Source organism: Anabrus simplex, chromosome 1, assembly GCF_040414725.1.
Source record: "Anabrus simplex isolate iqAnaSimp1 chromosome 1, ASM4041472v1, whole genome shotgun sequence".
Taxonomy (NCBI): Eukaryota; Metazoa; Arthropoda; class Insecta; order Orthoptera; family Tettigoniidae; genus Anabrus; species Anabrus simplex.
In genome coordinates, this window is record NC_090265.1 from 88,294,426 (window position 1) to 88,312,618 (window position 18,193).

Sequence of the window (18,193 nt, forward strand, 5' to 3'; positions counted from 1 at the left end):
TGTTTACCAAACCAGTCAATGCAATGGGGCCGTGAAACTCGTGTCCTCATTTCGAGGTGAGTTGCATGTACCATTCCAACCACATACCAGCCCTCCTGCCATTCTTAAATTTCTGGCAATACCGGGAATCGAACCCGGGACCCCGAGGATGGCATCTAATAACACTAACTGTTACGCTACGGAGGCGGACAATGTAATGGTAACTCGAACAGTATTTATTGTATTAATATTGATATGTTTCCGGTCTGGGGGGGGGGGGGGTGTTGTCTGTCTGGAATTAGCGTCATATTTCTCGACAGTATCGCAACCATGGAAACCAATGTTCATCTATGTATACTAGGTCAGTAGGGGCATCTTTTCTCACTGTGTGCTTTCTTTCTATAACTAAGACCTTGAGAAAATCTCTTAACAAGTGAACCACGTTCTACTTCCCAGCTCAGAATTAGTCCTTGAACTGGCCGGAAAGCTAACACGGGGTCTTGAAATAAAAGACAGACACCTTAGGGCCTACCTATACATCACAGGACTGTCTAATAATAATAATAATAATAATAATAATAATAATAATAATAATAATAATAATAATAATAATAATAATAATAATAATAATATGTCGTCCTCTGTGGTGTAGTGGTTAGTGTGATTAACTGACACCCCCGGAGATTCGGCTTCGATTCCCGGCTCTGCCACGAAAATTTGAAAAGTGGCACGAGGGCTGGAACGGAGCCCACTCAGCCTCGGGAGACCAAATGAGTAGAGGTGGGTTCGATTTCCACCTCAGCCATCCTGGAAGTGGTTTCCCGTGGTTTCCCACTCCTCCTCCAGGAAAATGCCGGGATGGTACCTAACTTAAGGTCACGGCCGCTTCCTTCCCTCTTCCTTGCCTGTCCCTTCCAATCTTCCCATCCCTCCACCAGGCCCCTGTTCAGCTTAGCATGTGAGGCCACATGGGCGAGGTAGTGGTCATTCTCCTCAGTTGTATCCCCCGACCCAGAGTCCGAAGCTCCAGGGCACTGCCCTTGAGGCGGTACAGGTGGGATCCCTCGCTAAGTCCGAGGGAAAAACCGACCCTGGAAGATAAAAAGGAGAAAAAGAAGAAGATGAAGATGATGATGAAGAAGAATATGATGATGATTCGGTTCAGAGGGTACCGGGATCGATTCCCGGTCGGGTCGGGGATTTTAATCGCTTCTGATTAATTCTTCTGGCTGGGGGACTGGGTGTATGTGGCCGTCTCAACACCCTCCTCATCATATTCCGACAATATACCAGACTACCAACCACCGCAGAAACACGCAATAGTGATTTCATCCCTCCATAATGGGTTGGCGTCAGGAAGGGCATCTGGCCGTAAAACAGGACCAAATCCATATGTACGACGCAGTTCACACTCGCGACCACACAGGTGTGGGAAAAGCGGTAGATAAAGAAGAAGAAGGAACAACAAAAATATGAATAAATGTGTAGATGGGCAATATGTAGGTGAAACTTAACACTGAAAATGAAAATCAACCGAAGCTGTTAAATTATTAAATTGAAAATGGAAGAAACAGCGAAGGACAGCAAAATGATGAAATATTATTATCAGAGGAATATGGGAAAAGAAATCTAAAGAAAGAGAAAACAGAGAAGACATATGCAGCAAGTAATAACGATATTTAGATGGACACCATAGCTTTACCAACGTCTAGGAAATACCTCAAAAAATTAAGTAACAATGAGACATACGTCCAAGTAGTTTTTATGGGAAATCTATTACTGAATGTTATTTGAATTATTTATTGTGAACTTATTTTATTTTTAACATCTTTAGTATATTGTAGTATTAACAAAACTCCACCTCTGCGGTGCAGTGATTAGTGTGATTAGCTGCCACTCCCGAAGGACTGGGTTCGATTCCCAGTTCTGCCATGAAATTTGATAAGTGCTACGAGGACTGGAACGGGGTCCACTCAACCTCGGAAGGTCAAATGTGTAGGGGAAGTGAAGGTGGGGTGTCTCGATTCTTACCTCAGCCATCCTTGAAGTGGTTTCCCACTTCTTCTCCAGGCAAATATCGGGATGGTACCTTACTGGCTACGTCCTTCTAATCGTCCCATCCCCCCACAAGGTTCCTGTTCAGCAAAGCAGGTACGGCTGACTGGGCGAGGTACTAGTCCTCCACCGCAGTTTTCATCTCCGACCAAATGTCTCATGCTCCTGGACACTGCCCTTGAGGTGATTGAGGTGGGATCTCTCGCTGAGTCCCAAAAGAAACCAACCCTGGAGGGTAAACGGACTTAAAAAATAACAAAACTAACGGCATGTATTTGTTTACAATACTCTGTCCCCAGTTGTTGGACATGCGCGATTGAGAAGGAAGAATATTCTATTCCATTCATTCATGCATTCTTTTCATTCATTTGTCCGTTCGTTCAAACATTTACACTTTTATTCACTGAGATGATAATCATTAGTAATATTTTTCATGTCAATAATCTAATTTTTAATAATTTTATTTGATTTGTCTTGTGAGCATCCAATGTTAGTTTTAAACTTTTTTCACCCACAGTGTAACAAGCTATTGTAATTTACGCAGGTAACTCGAAAGTATTCCGTACACACTAAAGTGTTGAACGATAGAACAGTTCCCACTGAATTTACGACAGCCGTCTTGTGGCATCACACACTTAAGGGTAGCTGAATAATTACCATTTGTGCTGTGCTGCATAACCTTCGTTTGTAAACAGCAAAAAAATCGAGTTAGATTGAATCATGTCCTCACTTCATTGTGATTTTTATCATGCAGGGCGAATATATTTTGATGGCTCATCAATTTAAGGGAAGCAAAATGTAATTAAATATATGGATTGATACATTAAGGCCTCGATATTAAAATGGAAGAGCAAACATTGTTCTTTAAATCTATTTTAATTCAATTTACAACGTGTTTCTATCTAATGAATGAACTTTGCTTTAAATTACATGTGTACAATAATTTTAATTTTAAAAAACGCAATTTGTGCAGAATTACCTCTTGCCTCTTCTCATTAGTGAATTTTTGTAAAATAATGAATGGAAAAATAAAATTAATCAAAGCCATTTATGTTGATAATAGGGTTGAATTGGGATGAATTTATGGTATTACAGCAAACATTAACTAGTCTAGATATTCGTGCATTATTGAACTAAATCACCAGTGGCATAAACACACATTTCTTACAATCCATAGCATATTACTGCCCCATTAATGCAACTGACAAGGTCCTTAACTTCGTTAAGAATATTACAGATAAAACGTGTGTTGCTACGCAAGTATTCAACCAATTCTCGAAAAAACATCATAGTTTGGTGCTGCTGCTGCCGTCTATAGACGGGTTTAGTGCAGCTCGCCATGGCACCCTTTCCTGTGCTAATTTTTTCATTTCTACATAACTATTACATCCTACATCTGCTCTAATCTCCTTGTCAAATTCGTACCTTAGTATACCTCTACCGTCATTACCGCTTACACTTCCATGAAAAACACAACTGAACAATTCCTGCGTGTCCTAAGATGTGTCCTATCATTTTATCCCTTGCTCTCGTCAAATTTAACCAAATCGATCTCCTCTGACCGATTCGATTCTGTATCTCTCCATTCGTGATTCGATCTATCTGTCTCACCTTCAGCATTCTTCTGTAACACCACATTTCAAAAGCTTCTATTCTCTTTCTTTCTGAACTAGCTATCGTCCATATTTCACTTCCGTATAATGCCACGCTCCAGATGAAAGTCTTCAGAAACATCCTTCTAATTCCTATATCATTGTTTGAAATGAGGAAATTTCTCTTCTTAAGAAAGCTCTTCCTTGCCTGTGCTAATCTGCATTTTATGTTCTCCTTACTTCTTCCATCGTTAGTTATTTTACTACCCAAGTAACAATATCCATCTACTTCCTACATGACTTCATTTAAAATCTAATATTACCTGCATCACCTGTCTTCGTTCAACTGCATTCCATTACTTTTGTTTTGGACTTATTTATTTTCATCTTGTACTCCTTACCCAAGACGTCGTCCATACCATTCAGCAACTTCTCTAGATCTTCTTCGGTCTCAAATAAAATAACAAAATCGTCGACAAATATCAAGGTTTTGATTTCGTATCCTTGGATTGTGATTCCCTTTCCAAATTCCTCTTTGACTTCCTTTACTGCCTATTCTGTGCAAACATTGAAAAGGAGGGGGATAAACTGCAGCCTTGCCTCACTCCTTTCTGGGTTGCTGCTTCTTTTTCAAAGCCGATTCCTATCACTGCAGATTGATTTTTATACAGATTGCAGATAATTCTTCGTTCTCCGTATCTGATCCCAATCACCTTCCGAATCTCAAATAGCTTGGTCCAGTCAACATTATCGAATGCCTTTTCTATATCTACGAATGCCATGTACGTGGGCTTGTCCTTCTTAATTCTATACTGTAAGAACAGACGTAAAGTTAGGATTGCTTCAAGTGTTCCTACATTTCTAATGAAGCCAAATTGATCTTCACCCAAGTCAGCTTCAACTTGTCTTTCCATTCTTCTGTAAATCATACGTCTTAAAATTTTGCAGGCATGTGATAATGAACTAATGGTGCGGTAGTTTTCACACTTGTCAGCATAGGTATAGGTATAACAACATTCTGCCGAAAATCGGATGGCACTTCTCATGTCTCATACATCTTACACACTAGATGGAACAGCCTTGCCACGCTGGTTTCTCCTAAGGCAGTCAGTAATTCAGAAGGAACGTAATCAATTCTAGGCATTGTTCCCATTTTCTCTCACAGCTCTGTCAAACTAACCTCATAATTGGGTCTCCCATCTCATCAGCATCAACACCCTCTTATTGTTCCAGAACTAAACAATCTATCCATCTTTCTGCTTTATCTTCTTTCCCCAGAAGTCGCTTTCCATCTGAGCTCTTAATATTCATATACCTGTATTTCCTTTCTTCAAAGGTTCCCTTAATTTTCCTGTAGGCAGCATCTACCTTCTCTAAGGCCATACAATCTTCAACATCCTTGCAAATCTCCTTCTGCCATTCTTCCTTAGCTATCTAGCACTTTGTATCCACTTCATTCATTAATCGCCTGTATTCTTTTCTGTCCTCCTCATTTCTTGCATACTTGTATTTTCGTCGTTTATCAGTCAGGTCTAGTATCTCCTGAGTTATCCACTGAATCTTAGTTGATCTTTACTTCCTTCCTAAAATTTCTTCAGCAGCCCTACTGATCTAATTTTTTATGACTATCCATTCTTCCTCTATTGTGTTTCCTTCAGCCTTTTCATTTAGTCCTTGTGCAACATGTTCCTAGAAACAATCCCCCACACTCTTTTCTTTCAATTTGTCCAAATCCCACCTCCTTGGATTCCTTCCTTTCTTCAAATTATTCAACTTCAGATAACATTTCATGACCAAAAATTTGTGATCAGTCTGCTCCTGGGAAAGTTTCGCAATCCAGCACGTGGTTTCTGAATCTCTGTCTAATCATAATGAAGTCTATTATATACCTTCCAGTGTCTCCACGTGTCGTCCACATATGCAATCTTCGTTTGTGATGTTTGAACCAAGTACCAGCAAGGACTAAATTATGATCAGTGCAGAATTCAACCAGCTGATTTCCTCTTTCATTCATTTGTCCCAGACCGAATTCTCCTACTGTAATGCCTTCCCTTTCTTGGCCTACCACTGCATTCCAGTCTCCCATCACAATTATATTCTCGTCACTTTTACATATTGTATCAAATTTTCTACCTTTTCATATACTATTCCTATCTCCTCATCATCGGCTGAACTAGTAGGCAATTTTAAGGTTAAAATCTCTGATCCGGCCGGGAATCGACTCCACTAATGTGGTGGGCATTGGTTTGGTGCTATCTTGACGACAATAATTCTTTCACTATGCTCTTCGTAGTAGCTTACCCTCTACCCTATCTCTTATTCATTATTAAACCAACTACTGTATTTCCCCTGTTTGATTTTGTGTTGATAATTCTATAATCGGCTGAGCAAGAATCCTTTTCATTCTGCCAACGTACTTCACTTATACCAACTTTATGTAAATTTAGTCCATCCATCTCCCGTTTTAGATTCTCTACCCTATCATAAGGATTCATACTTCTAACATTCCACGCTCCGACTCGCAGAATAAAATCAGTATCCCTCTTTCTGATGGTCGCCCCCTCAAGTGTAGTCCTCACCCGAAGATCCGAACGGGGGACTATTTTACCTCCGGAATATTTTGCACAGGAGGAAACCATCATCAGTACATCATTCATACAGGGAGAGCTGCATGTCCTCGGGAATTAGTTACGGCTGTAGTTTCCCGTTGCTTTCAGTCGTGTAGCAGTATCAACACAGCTAAGCCTTTTTGAGTGTTATTACAAGGCCACGTCAATCATCTAGACTGCCGCACTTGCAACTTTCATCAGAATGATTTACAACCTGGAACATAGCAGTAGGAAGTCATTTTTACGCTTATTTTAACCGCGTATTCTTTAACAGAAGTCTCTATATGGACGATAGTAGTCTATACTAAAAAATAAAAAAAGCTGGATTATGACAACTTGAAGGAATGTCGCGGCACGTAAATATCTATTCAATAATTACAATTAAAATACTGTGAATAATACAGCAAGTTTCGACTGGTAGCGACTGAAGCCAACCTTGCCCTACCAAGTGATCACTGCTCTGCCTCAAGACCTGCAGATTATGAGGATACGCATGGTCAGCGCGACGAATCCTCTCGGCAGTTATTCTTGGCTTTCTAGACCGGGGTCGCCATCTCACCATCAGGTAGCCTCTCAATTGTTCTCACTGAGTGGATCTTGAACCAGTGTCAGATGCAGATAAGTATGCCTGAAATCGAACCCTGGGACTCGGGGTAAAAGGCAGTTGGTGGTTTTAATTTCAAATTCGTGTGGTTATTTGTAGGGTGGTGCATCTTCTTTATGGTAGACCCTCCGTCGAGGGTGGGAGACATATGCCGTGTATAGGATATAGAGTTTCATGGTAGTGGAAGTTAATGTTCTATGTTGTGTGTGAATTTCATTTATGTTTGGGACAGTACAAACACCCACTTCCCAGGCAAATGGAATTAATAATTTTGAGGTTAAAATATCCGATCCGGCCGCGAATCGAACCCGGAGCCTTCTGAACCGAAGAGCACTAAGCTGACCATTCAACCAAGGAAGCTGGTGGTGATTATTGTTTTAAGGTGAAGTACAATTAATACTACGAGGGCAAGTCAGTAAGTATCTGTAATTTTGCTCTAATTATCTTTAGGTTGGCTCTATGGCGTTGTCTGCTCACCAGCCACTAGATGAACCATTGTCTACGTCTGTGGTAAGTTTCAGCGTTATCAGATCAGTACAGCTTGCGCTGTTGCGATGTAAAAATGGCCGCGCAACTCTCTGTTTGCACCAAGGACGAACAGCGTTCCATAATCCTTTTCTTGTTGTCTGAGGGTGTACCAGGAGCAAAAATTCATAGAACAGTCACTCGTCTGTTATTCAGCATCATATCACTCAGTTGTTCAATACTGGCATCAGTTACGACTGCAGTTACGACATTGTACCCGTACTTTGCTGAAAGTCTTCTATAAATTTCCGTTCCTGGTACACCCTCAGATCACAAAAAACGGATTAAGGAACGGTGTTCTTCCTTGGTGCAAACAGAGAGTGGCACGGCCATAGTTACGTCGCAACAGCGCAAGCTGTACTGTACTGATAACGCTGAAACCTACCACAGACGTAGACAACGGTGACATCTAGAGGTTGGGGAGCACACAATGCCACAGAGACAACCTAAAGACAATTCGAGCAAAATTGCAGATACTTATTGACTTGCCTACGTAATTAGAATGGAAAAAGGGAGAGGTCCGTCACTTGGAAGATACTGGCTAAAGAAGGGGAATACCCACGAAGGATGTGAAAAGGAAAGACTCCCCAGGCCTCGCAAGCCTAATATTGTTGGGAGATCAGAAGAATGCACATGCCCGGTGAGGCAGGGGGCGAAGGGGTTTTCACCAGCAGAACCAGTGACGCAATGGTTACCATAGCAACTCCGCTACTATCCAGGCGACTTTATATTATCTTCTACTGGCAGCTCTTCGCTCTTGTCAGTTGTAATCCAGCAAACTGCAAAGTGAGAGTCAATGTTTTCGTGTAACAGAGAAGAGCAGATAAGAGCCGATCTGTCTGGGCAGAACAGGAAGTTCGTGCTTGCAGGCCACATTCCACATTCTTGCATTCTTCTCATCTCTACACAGTACCGTCGGAGTAGGAAGAGAACAAGTGTTGATAAACTGTAGTTGGAGAGGAAAGTTGAAATTGAGGAGCTTGTGACACGTAAGTAGAAGTAATGTCGGACTCAGCTTGGGGAACCGTGGTTGCCAAACTACTCTCTCATGTTGGGAGACCCTGGTTCCCCTTTAACCCTCTTAATGCCAGGCGATAATTATAGGCTCTCTCTTATAAATACAGACCAAGCGCAGGGTGTTTGTACTCTCCGCTACAACTGCTGCCTTAGCCCAACTTACATCGCACGCGGCCACCCTGTTTCAAGCGTGTATACAATCTTACACGAAATCTTACCTTATAAAATGTGCTAGAAGTGTCATCCTTCATAATGAGGGAATACATAAAACACCATTAGAATTTCCTGCACACCAATAGCGAGAGTTATGATTGTTCACTAAGGCCTCATCCGAAAAGAACACAAGCTGTGGGTCGAATAAACAATCATTCAGAGATGCAAGATACCACTCACAATATCTCACTCTTGTGGCTGGATCTTCAGGTTTTAAACAATGGAGCCGTGTAAACCTCTACTGTTTGGTATGTATAAATCCCGGGTCCTGGACCACCATCCGAATTTTTCAATATTTCGTAATTAGGACTTCAACATATGGGCGCCTCATATATTAAAGAACGTAAAACCAACAGATTCCTGCCTCAACCAACTGAGCTATTGGAGAGGAAAAGAAACAATATTAAAACAATGGATTTATTTACTTTCTCCTGAACAGAGGCTCTGTTCAAAACATTACTTATTTCGCTAATAGATCGCACCGCAACTACTATTATTTTCTGAAATATTCGGCAGATGGCAGTAGCTATCGGATTACCGACAGCCATTATATTGTTGTGGTTGAAGTTATCTGAGAGTCATTTCCTGCTTTAAGATAGCCCCTCCTCCTCCTTTTAAAAGAAAATGATGGATAAATATGAGCTAATTCATACAGGTAAAAAAAAAAAAGCATCTTGCTATGCTTTCATATAGGTAAGAAAAGCACTGCACTATGTTATCAAATACTAAGGTTTCAACTACCTTTGTAAAAAAACGTACTTGTATTTTATTTCTTCTTCTTCTTCTTCTTCTTCTTCTTCTTGCGTTCCGGCCTTCTAAGGACCACGTTACAATTTCAATTGTTCCTCCTTAGTTGTTCTTTCCTTTTCTTCCAGTATTCTTTCATTGTTTCACTGTGTTTCTTTTTCCTGTCTTCAGACCACTTTGTGCCTGTTTTCTTTTCCTTCCTCCCTTGGAATCCTTCCATTTGTAAGACTTTCTTCCTAAAAATCTTTCTTTCCAATAATTCTTCTTCTCGTATGTTGTTCCTTTCCAGGTCTTTCTTGACTTCTTGAATCCAGGTGGTAGTTGATTTCTTTTCCCAAAGGTACTTGAAGATTCGTTTAGTTAGTCTATTATCATCCATTCTGTAAATGCGTTCAAGAAATAGCAATCTCCTTTTTCTTATTGTTTCTGATATGTTTTCTACGTTCTGGTAAATTTCATTGTTACTTCTTAATTTCCAAAACTCTGCAATTCTTAGAGAACCTAATATTTTCCTTATAATTCTTCTTTGTAATATTTCTAATTTATCAAGCTTGTAGTTCAGTGCTAGACATTCGCTGGCATAAAGGCATTCTGGTTTCACTACTGTGTAGTAGTGCTTTAAGTTTTCTTGATAACCACTTTTTGTTGTAAGCATTCTTAGTTATACCGTACGCTCTTTCCATCTTTTGTATCCTCTCCTCTATAGCAGATTTTTCTAAACCATTTTCTTGAATTGTCTCACCCAAATATTTGAATTTCTTCACCTTTTCTATTTGACCAGAAATATTAATTTTTGTGATTTTTTTACTAAAGTAGGTATTTTTTATTTTTTACTCAAATGTTTGATGATTTTTTACTCTTTATTTTATAGAAATATTAATCTTTATAGTTTTCCATAAAATGGGTGATTTAGGGGAAAAATACGAAATTCTGAGAAAAACGCAAAATTATGAATTATTGATAAATTTTGATAGTGGGCCAGGATCCGGCAAAATTACGAAATATTAAAATATCTGGATAGTGGTCCATAACCCGGGATTTATTTCTACTCGGTTTGATGTGTAACAGCTTTGTAGCTCTGTGTACAGAAGGAACTGAAACCCCTACTTGTTGTTCTGGTTGTGTGAGTGATTTATTAGGTAACCGTTCAAGATTCGGACCAATGTCATCCAGCTTTCCCTCTGTTAAAACTGTTCGTGTGCGCGCATATTTTTCATTGAACACTGAGCCAGTAGTTTCAAATTTATTTACAATTACGTGAATCTCTGCTCATGAAGGTGGCACTTCTCCAGAAAATTGCTGAACAAATGCATCGCATCCCCGCCGAGCCGACTCGTACTTAAAATATCTCTTTCACACGAAAATACGGTGTTGCAATCCTCACCATGTTAACAGTTGAGATTCAGACTGGCTATTGATGCTAGGTCGAACACCTGCACGCTCCTTGCAAGGTCAAGAACTATGCGCGCGCCTCCCGTACCGCTGCTTAGATCTCGGAGAGTAGAAACGCCGATGTACGGTCTTGGTTTATCAGAAGATCCTGTAAAGTGCCAGACGGATTTTCATTGCATGCTTTCAGGGAAAAGGGTTATAAATCTTCTGCTTTTAGAATTATCAAACTGAAACTCTGCCAGAAAGTGAAGACCATAACCTTACAACCTATTTTACGACAGTATAAAATGTATTCTAGGGGCTGTCTGGCCGAGGCGGTGAAGGCGTGCTCGGCTCGCCCGGAAGGACGTGGGTTCGAATCCCCGTCAGGAAGTCTTAAAATTTAAGAAACGAGATTTCCACTTCCGGAGGTGCATATAGCCCTGAGGTTCACTCAGCCTACACCAAAAATGAGTACTAGGTTAATTCCTGGGGCAAAGGCGGTCGAGCGTAGAGCTAACCACTCTACCCCATCACGTGCCGAGGTTAACAATGGTGGAAGCCTTTACCCTCCACTCCTCCAAGGGCCTTCATGGCCTGTACGGAGGTGACTTTGCTTTGCTTTGCTATAAAATGTATTCTTGAATTTAAGAAGTTTTTACTTGAAAATTCGAAACTGAAAATGAAAATCCACAGCCTGATATTGGAGAGTGTTGCTGGAATGAATTATGACAGGGAAAACCAGAGAACCCGGAGAAAAACCTGCCCCGCCTCCGCTTTGTCCAGCACAAATATCACATGGATTGAACGGGATTTGATCCACGGAACCCAGCGGTGAGAGGCCGGCGCGCTGCCGCCTGAGCCACGGACGCTCTAAAATTCGAAATTACGAAACTAATTTTATTTGAAATTTGACTAATTATGCGATCAGATAGCTAAAGCACAAATAAAAATGTGTGCTGGAAGTTGCAAACACATTATATAAAACCCATATGACACATTTAACCCCTAATTGCACAGCATTGCATATGTGTAAAGGAGAATTTACTTGCTTGTCATATCTACTTTACGAGTTTACTTCTACCTTGCAGGCGAACTCGCTAGGTGTCGCTAGTGTAAATGAACTCTCTTTTATTTTATGGTTTTTATTGCTTATCACCTGGAGTGGTGTAAACTTTAAACAGCTAAGGTAAAACAATTAAAATGTTGTTTTCCTCAGATAATTCGTGAGCAAGGAAATCCCTAAGACTGATTGTCGCAGTAGCTACAGTAATCTTACAGCTCTGCATATAGGGCCTACCGGCGGATAAAACAATCAACGCTCTTAACATTTTGAGTGGTACAAATAAAAAAAAATATATTTGCCATTGATGCTTTCATGGCCCGTACTTATAGACTTTCACATGAACATGAAATTTGACTAATTATGCGATCAGATAGCTAAAGGAACAATAAAAATGCGTACTGGAAGTTGCAAACACATTATATAAAAATCATATGATACATTAACCCTTAATTGCACAGCATTGCATATGTGCAAAATAGAATTTACTTACTTGTCATATCTACTGTACATTACGAGTTTCCTTTTAGCTTCAAAGTCGCGTTCAAGGATAATGGTTACAGCGATTTGCAGATTCATAGAACCCTGCATCCCAGAGAAACGACCAATCAAATCTCACAGAAGGAAGAAGTGAAGGGAACTGCCTACTTGCCTTACATTCACAACACCACAGATCGAATTGTCAAGCTCCTCCGCAAACATAATATAAAAACCGTGTTTGGCACCGCCACTAAAATTGCTCACAGTCTCAGTAAAACCAAGGACAAATTGTCCCCAATTTTACATCCTGGCGTATACGAAATTCCCTGTACTTGCGATAAGGTATACATCGGCCAAACATCCCGGTCCAGTGGTACCCGTATCAAAGAACATGAACGTAATATTCGTCTCAACCAACCAGAAAAATCGGCAATATTTGAGCTCGTCTATCGTCGGGTCATGATATCCAAGATGCTCGAGCTCTTACCCACACTAGACACTACAGGTCCAGGATTATACGGGAGGCTGTGGAAATACGTAAAAATCCTAACAATTTCAACAGGGACACCGCCTATCAATTAATACCTGGTTGCCAGCCATTAAATTTTACGTAGGTAGTTCCCTTCCCTCTCCCTTCACTATTGTTATTTCCTCTCAGTGTTTTCCAAATTCGTACGTTCCTCGTCGCCAGATGTTTCATTCCAGGCTTGTGTCTATGCAATACACCTGTCATGTCATATATTACGTACACACGTTATGTGAACAACTTAGACTGATTTTGATGGTTTGGTCAGCTTCCACTTCGAACGCTGGCGTTTTGCCACGTCCTGGGGGCCATCTGGTGGCAAATGAACGTACCATTTTCACTTCTATTATAACGTCCAAATTCAAAGAGTCATTGCTTAAGAAGCCTTTCTCGTGGACAGTCGAGATTTCTTCTGAGGACGCAGAGCACAGTTCTCTGCGAAACGTAAGTAATCTCACCTTATTTTCTTAACACTGCATGAGCCCAAAAGCCACACAGTATCATGTCTAAGAATATATTTATTTTGAAAAAGTATATTTTAAAACTATTTTTCTGATGATATATTAATTTTGGAATGAAAAACGATAATATTTGTAAGAAATCATAAATTGCGCATTTGAGGGTTAACTCTTTGGAAAAATCATAATAGGGGTGCCAGTTGAAAAATCAGTATTTGCTACTCTGGTATGCCTCATTTATCTCACCGGTACGTGAAAACAGTCCATCGAATAAACAACAATGTACATGCGATATTTATCGAAAAGAAAACCGCCAGATCTTGGTTACTTGAACCGTTGTCAATGGTTACGATATCACAACGCTATTTTCGGTCCATAAGGTGGTGGTGGTGGTTATTGTTTTAAGAGGAAGTACAACGAGGCAACCGACCTCTATATAACGCTAATCAGAGAGAAAAAATGGAAGAGGTCCGACACCTCGAAAAATGAAGGTATCGGCTAAAGAAAGACAAGGGCCACGAATGGCGTGAAAATGAAGAGTTCCTGTTCCTCGAATGCTCTAATACCGTCGGGGTCGGAAAAAGATAAGAGTTGACCAAGGGAGGTCAGATAGGTTAGATTAAAGTGAGGATTCTGGCACAAGTAAGTGAAAGCAATGCTAGGAAACAGATAAGGGCCCCGAGGTTGCCTAGTAACGCTCCCAACTGAGAGCCCCTGGGTCCCCTTTCAGTCGCCTCTTACGATAGACAGGGGACAGGGGATGCTGTGGGTGAAGCCCGCTATGATTCAGAAACCAACGAGTCACTCAGAGTGATGCTGGCAAATTGCGTTTTTTACTTTGTCATTGTTTTATCATTCACAGCAACTCAGGCACTAAGAGTGTTAAGTCGCAACTTATGGCATACAGGGGACACCGTGTATGTATTCTACTGCCATCACCAACAGGCAGAGATAAGACTCAGTCTCGTTACCGCAGTAGGAACAATTGGTGTAATTAAATTGCCTTATAACTTCATCTTCTGTAATACACTGCATGGAATGCAATTAGAAGCAAGAATCTATTTGTTAATAACACGACATATAGATCTAAAGCGAATGCAAGTGGATGATTTCTATTCAAATACAATCAATACGAAGATAAGGAAACTTGAGAGATGCATGAAACGAAATGAAGTCTTTTGTAAGAAGCAGAAAGCTTCTTAAATTCTTCTATAGAAGGAGGAATTGAGACTCTCATAACCTATAAATCTCAAAGTAAAATACATCATAGATTTAAACAGATATCTGGGAGGAATGAATATACTAGAACTGTATTCAGGCGTCATGAGTATTAAAAGAACGCCATGCCTTTATTCTCGTATAAGTTCTGAACTTTTTAAGGATTAAATAGATACAAGAAAGCGACAAAGTTTCAAAAGCTATGCGAGATGCCGCGGAACGGTTTTTTTTGTTGCTAACACTCGCACTAACACATCGAAAATTTTCGGTGATGGAAGGTAGGAAAGTGGTAAGACTGGGAAGGTTGTGGACGTGGTCTTAATTAAGGTACAGCCTCAACACTTGCCTAGTGTGAACATGGAAAACCACGGAAATCCATCTTCAGGGCTGCCGACGGGGGTATTCGATCTCACCCTGTCCCGAATACAAGCTCACAGCTATGCGACCCTAACCGCATGTCCAAATCGCGCCGTAGAATGAAATTAATAGACGAAAAAGCTAGAATTGAGCTTTTAAAATATCATAATATGAAGATAAATTTGGAATTCAAGAGGACAAATTGAGTCAAATATTCTTTATAGGAATAGAGATTGGAATAATTTACTAAGCGAGGTGGTCGACAAAAATTCAATCTTCTTTGAAATCATTTAAGAAAGTACCAGGGAATCAATGCATAGGTGCTCAGTTACACCTGGGCGACATCCCCAAATACGGATCATGGTGACTGATTGAGTGATAAGACAAATACACAGAGATGATACTACATTTCCGAAATGAGTGTAGCATTTAACTAATAAATATGTGCATGATAATTTCTGGCATGAGTGCAATAGCTCCAAATCTGCTTTTGAACTCTGAATTAATGAGTTTGCCTCAAGGTTATTATCACGTAATCATTCGCTTCATTCAGTTATGTTAATCGCTATGGTTAGTTATTAATGGTTAAACATCTGTTGTTGCTTCTTTTTACACTTTGCTTTCCGTCGCACCGACATACACAGGTGTTAAGGCGACGGCGGGATCGCAAAGAGCAAGGATTGGGAAGGAACCAACCATGACTTTAATTAGGATACCAAGATTTTCCTGTTGTGAAAATGGGAAACCACGGAAAGCCATCTCCAGGGGTATCAAAAGTGGGGTTCGAACCCACTATCTCCCGGATGCAAGCTCACAGCTCCGCGCTCCTAACCGCACGGCCAACTCGCCCGGTACTGATAAGTAAGAAAGTACCAGGGAATCAATGGATAGGTACTCAGTTACACCTGGGCAAAAGTCACCTCTGTACAGGCCATGAAGGCCCTTGAAGGAGTGGAAGGTAAAGGCTTCTACCATTGCTAACCACGGCACGTGATGGGGTAGAGTGGTTAGCTCTAGGCCCGGCCGCCTTTGCTCCCAGGAATTAACCTGGTACTCATTTTTGGTGTAGGCTGAGTGAACCTCAGGGCCATATGTACCTCCGGAAGTGGAAATCTCGTTTCTTAAATTTTACGACTTCCTGACGGGGATTCGAACCCACGTCCTTCCGGGCGAACCGAGTACGCCTTTACCGCCTCGGCCAGGCATCCCCTACACCTGGGCGACAGCCCCAAATACGGATTGAGTGATAAGACAAATACACAGAGGTGATACTACATTTCCGAAATGAGTGTAGCATTTAACAAACTTATTAAAGTAAGTAGCAAGTGTTTGCTAGACCGCACAACGGTTCTGAAGTGACATTTGCGTAATTATTAAGAATACAGAGTATTAGAACCCTTAAAATTTGTACAACTCGTCTAAATAAGTATACAGCGGTCAAGACGCCACTAGGTATTTGCTATATAAGCGTGCATTCTAACATATTGGTACTTAAAAATCCGCGCTCTGTGACTCTTAACTGACTGCATGACTAGGAATCTACCTTTCTTTGCATCTCCTGTAAAATAAATAAAGGGCCGATGACCTAGATGTTAGGTCCCTTTAAACAACAAGCAACACGCAAAATAAATAAAGTAAGCTTATAGTTTAACGTGACTTGGAGCCACCCCTACGGACTTGTTCTTATCCGAAAGCTTCGAGTTCGATTCTCAGGTTGGTTAGGGATTTTTACCTGGACCTGAGGGCTTGTTCGAGATCCAATCAGTCTACTTGAGAACGTTTGAGTAGAGATCAGACGGTGAGAGAGTTGACCTGACATAGAAAGCCGAAATAATTCATCACGCTGACCACGTGTCACCCCGTAATTTGCAGCTCTTTGGGCTTAGCAGGCCAAGGCCCATAACGGCTGTAGTTCCATGGGGGTTGATTTAGTTATGCATGGTTTTTGACTTGGTGATCACAGTCCAAAACTCTCCAGGCGATGACGAAACCACCCGGCTATCATAACATGTTGATTATCCTTACGCTAAGGGTACTTAACGCAGTAAGTATAAGAAAAATCTGGCTCACAACGCACTTGATATTTGTGACTTAGAAGCAAATAACTTTAGTCGCAAGGGAGTGACACGATGAAAGAAGTAATAAGAAGGAATGAGAGATATAGCTCAAAGCAGGTTGTGACTAACACAATTATAACCGTATAGTCTTAGCTACTAGAATACATTTTTTTTGGAAGTGGTACTTATGTGACCTGTGTACGAATTTCTACGATTCTATTTTGTGCAATTTACTAGTAATACGAAACTCTACTGGAACTTTCTAAGACTCGGTTAATTTTACTGCGTCACAAGAGGTCTTTAACATGCCCGAAGTTATTTATTTATTTATTTATTTATTTATTTATTATGGCTTCTTTCATGTAGCGAAGTTAGGGCACCCGGCCCTCTCTTACACTAAACCACAATCTTCTTCTTTCTTCTTTTCCTGCCGCTTTTTTTCCACACCTGTAGGGTCGCGGGTGCGAACTGCGTAGCACATGTGGATTTGGCCCTGTTTTACGGCCGGATGCCCTTCCTGACGCCAACCCTCTATGGAGGGATGTAAGCACTATTGCGTGTTTCTGTGGTGGTTGGTAGTGTAGTGTGTTGTCTGAAGATGATGAGGAGAGTGTTGGGACGGACATATACACCCAGCCCCGAGCCAGAAGAATTAATCAGAAGCGATTAAAATCCCCGACCCGGCTGGGAATCGAACCCGGGACCCTCTGAACCGAAGGCCAGTACGCTGACCATTCAGCCAACGAGTCGGACACACTCAACCACAATACAAGAAATAATATTGAGGCTACCTATTGCTAATTATAGTCATTATACTACTTATACTATTTCCTAATTAAGCTTAAGTTACACGCCCACACAATATGCAGCTTATTAGCTTATTAGCTTGTTAATTCAGTGTGTCTAGATGGAGTGTCTAGATTCTTTCCCGTTTTTAAAAAATCGCCAACTCTGGGTAGGATCAAACCCGCAGTCTTGGTGTTATGAGTCAACTAACTTACACGCCATCCATTGTGGAAGAGGCATTATTCGTGAAGGGGAAAGAAACAAGACAAAAGAATTATACAAATAAAATGGATGGAAGTCGAAAAATATACATTAGACAAAACAATATAAATTACCAAGACCTCTGTTGAATGTCTGTTACTGTAGTTTTAAATTATGGCATTGTCTAACTCTGTATTGCGATGGTGTCCCACAGTTTAATATACTCAACTTTCATTAGGATTAGTGTGGCACTTCGGTGATTTCCCCTACTGCTGTATTTTACATGCACCAGCACGAGAGCAGCATCCCACAAGGGAGTTACTTCGCTTCATTTT